The sequence below is a fragment of the Coenobita brevimanus genome, chromosome 87 (genome assembly GCF_032717465.1).
Source record: "Coenobita brevimanus isolate Jiangsu-jjx chromosome 87, ASM3271746v2, whole genome shotgun sequence".
Classification (NCBI taxonomy): Eukaryota; Metazoa; Arthropoda; class Malacostraca; order Decapoda; family Coenobitidae; genus Coenobita; species Coenobita brevimanus.
In genome coordinates, this window is record NC_137040.1 from 4412095 (window position 1) to 4416161 (window position 4067).

Genomic DNA, 4067 nt, shown 5'->3' on the forward strand with positions numbered 1-4067 from the left:
GTATTGTTCTTTTCTCCCTAAGGCGATTGGTGGCATGGAAGACCCAGCGTGGGAAAGAATGAGGAATATTCATTGCTTGCCCCGACTGTGGAATGACGTCTTTCGTATTATAAGACTTCCTAGTTTCACGCGATTATTATTCAGAGGTTAAAATGTTCTGTGTATAGAAATCATTCAAATGTTATAGAAGAGCACGCGCTTTCATACATCATTTATACTACACCACTTTCGTTTCTTTTCGTGTGTGTGTGTGTGTGTGTGTGTGTGTGTGTGTGTGTGTGTTGGGCATACGAGGTATTTGTCAGTGGTAATTCAGAGCAAAGACAAATCATGTTGTGTCGCGCTGTCGTTCAATAATAAGCCGTCAAATCCACTGTTTATATTCCACCACGTCCGTCGCAAGCAAACCCGCTTTTACCAGGAAATTTTGTTATTAATATTCATTTGTTATTTAAACGTCTCCTTAGTACGACAGTCATAGAAACCTAAGCAACTTAATTAATAAACGACTGAGTGGTAAACGTCAACTGTAAAGGCTACACATTCACCCACTCCCACTGGTTCATGACTCAATCTCGACCAAGGAAAATCTATTTTTGGTCTCCTTTGTGTTATACGGGGCAAGCTGGCGAGGTCGCTTCAAATAGCATACATACTCTTCTAACTAAAATAGCAGAAACATTTCCTGTTCACAGTTTTTTTTTTTTTTTTTTTTTTTTTTAACGCTCGCCAGGGAGGAGATGAGTGTCGTGTGCAGGAATGTTGGTAATCAGAAAAAGAAGTAAGTGCGTAGAAATGAGGCTGAATATCTGGGAAGTGTTAAACCTTTCATTCTTATTACTGTTTATAATCCAACTTACCATCATTAGACGATTTTATTCACATTTGGATGACTTTTCGAACTGGAGGGACTGCACAGAGGGTTCATTACCCAGTAACTATTAAGATGCTTTCATAGACTGAATTAAGTCTATGGAAGCATCTTAATGACGTATTCGGACTGAAATGGTTAAGCACGCAACTAAGATTTACATTAAAATTTTAGATGAGCACTTAGAATCTGTACACTACCATTTTAACAGGTAGAGAGAGAGAGAGAGAGAGAGAGAGAGAGAGAGAGAGATTACACTTTAAGGAGTTGTTAAACACAGAGAATGAAAGTAACGCTAGTATAAGTGGCCGGGGAATGGCTGGTAGGCCTAGAAGGGGGGAGATGAGAATAAAGGAAACGATCAGTAGGATGGAAGTGGTGGAAGCACTAAAGAAAGTCCCAGGAAATGATGGAGTGTGTGGTAAAATGATGAAGCACGGGGGAGAAATGGCAGTAGAATGGATATGGGAGATGTGCAGATTGGAATGGGAGGAAGGCAGAGTCCCGGAGGATTTCCTGTACAAAGGAAAAAGGGGAAAAAATGTGTGGTAATCATAGGGGCATTTGTCTTCTTAATGTAATAGGGAAAGTATATGGTAGGATGCTTATTGACAGAGTGAGGGAAATAACAGAAGAATCTGTTGGAGCAGAGCAGGGAGGTCTCAGGAAGGGAAAAGGCTGTGTAGAACAGATATTCATCCTAAGGTGTTTAGTGGACAAGTTTCTAGAGATGGGATATAAGCTGTATGCAGCCTTTATGGATCTAGTGAAAGCATATGACAGAGTGGAGAGACAAGGAATGTGGAAAATATTAAGAATATATGGAGTAAATGGGAAGCTGCTGAATGCTGTGAAGAGTATGTATGAGGACGCCAGGGCTCCAGTGGGTGTAGATGGTGAACTGAGTGAATTTTTCTATCTGAATGTTGGACTGAAACATGGCTGTTCAGTTTGTATATGGATGGAGTTATAAAAGAGTTACAAGGTAAGGCAGTTAATGTTCTTGCAGCACCAATGACAGAGGGCAGCGTTTGGAAGCTTCCTGTTGAATGTAGGACAGAGTAAAGTTGTGGTCTTTGAGAGCAATGAAGTCACTGTGTGGCTGGATAATACAGAAACGGAAATGTGAGTACATTTAAGTACTTGGGTAGTGCGATGAGTAAGGATGGAAGTTTAGAGAATGAAGTGCTTGGAAGGGTACAACAAGGAAGAAAGGTTGCTGGTTCTTTGAAAGTAGTGCTAAAATATAGGGAAGTGGGCATAGAAGTAAAAAAGTCACTGCATGACAGTATTGTCACTCTAACGTATGGGAGCGAAGATTGGACCTGGTTGGAATGATACAAGTCAAGAGTGAGAGCAGTGGAAATGAGTTATCTGAAAGAATCATGTGAAGTTACAGCGAGAGGCAGACTGACAAATGAAGAAGCGATGAAGCGTTGAGGTGTGGACGTGGATTTGATAGAAAATCTTAGGAGAAATACATTGAGGTGGTTTGGCCTTGTGGAGAGGATGGAGTGAGAAGCTAACTAGGAAAGTGAATGTGAATGTGGCGGAGGGATGGAGAGGGAGGGCTAGACCGAGAATGAGATGAAGGGATGAAGTAGAGTGGTATATGAGAAAGGGGGGGTGTAAGTTGGGGGGAGGGCAGCGAAATGGCAGGGGACAGGATGACATGGGGACAATTTGTATGTGGTCACTCTATACGGGATTAAGGCATCTGGCTATAGATAGGTAGATACACAGTCTTAGATTATACACTGGGAGAATGGAAGAGATATGTTAGAGCACTAGATTCGTATGGTGCTGCACTTTCGCATGGCCGAAATCTGGTGTGGTGACATATCACGTGAAAATCCTGTATAAAGCATATGGACATCCTAGTTCTGCTTGGGATCAGTCAGCCATGCAACCCATAACATTTAACATACCCAGTGACTGGGTAAACAGGGTTGGTGAATGAGTCTGTGAATGTAAGTGGGAAACAGAATCTAAACGTAAATGTAGATAAGGGTAAAGTTATGGTCTTAGAGAGAAATGAAATTACAACATTCACACCGAAGTTGGAGATGAGGAAACGGAGAATTCAAGTCCATTCAAGTAATTGAGGAGTGTGATGAGTAGGGATGGAATTTTAAACGATAACGTGCTTGAAAGAGTAAAGCAAGATAGAAAGGGGGCTGGTTCATTGAAAGCAGCGATAAGGAATAGGGAAGTAAACAAGGAAGTTTTGCTGCATGATAATACTGTGAGCTCCACTCTAACCTATTGGTGTGAAGCTTGGACCCTGTTGGAAGGACATAAGTCAAGTGTGAGGGCAGAGGATATGAGTTATCTGAGAGCTTGTAGAGTTACACGGTGAGGCAGACAGACAAATGAAGAACCAAAGAAGTGTTGCGATGTTGCTTTGGATGTGACTGGAAGTGATAAGCGGAATACTATAGAACGGTTTGGCCATATGTGGACCGAATGGAGAATAAGAGACTGACTAAAAGAGTGTGTGTGACTGAGGTGGAGGGGGAGTTGAGGTGAGAGAAACCAAGGGTGACTTGGAGGCTTGGAATGGAGATATATATACAAGTATGAGAGGGGTGTGTGAGTTGGAGAAAGGGCAACCAAATCGCTAAAGACAAAGCGACGTGGAGGCGATTTATTTGTGGTCACCGCTTACGGAATTAGGGCGTCTGGCAATAGGTCGACAGGAAGGTAGACAGTAGGCAAGTGACATACGAACCACATTGTCCAGTTTGTTAGGTTACAGCTCCTTGGTGGAGCCTGACTGGCAACACTCTTGACTGGGTAAAGTAATTATGCATATTAATTGTAAATGAATACGAATTCATATCAAAGGGAATTGTCTACGATAAATAAAAGTGCATGCTGTATTAAAGGTATTACGATATTCATTTTCCACCACGCTCTCAATTTCGTATTTGGCGCCAAGAGACTCAGGCGACTGACCTGCCATCTGTAAACATTTAGCACAACAATAACATTATTAACAATTTATTTTCGACCTTTGGAAGTAACGATAATGAGCTAACATTAAAGAGGAATGCAGGTGACACTCATGAATAATTATGACCATACGGCGAATCATGACATGAACCGCAGAAAGTGTGAGTTCTGAAATTGGAGGCGTTCAAGTAGACGCCTTTCATACAGAAAAATTGCCTCCAGCCAAAATCGGCACACAAGA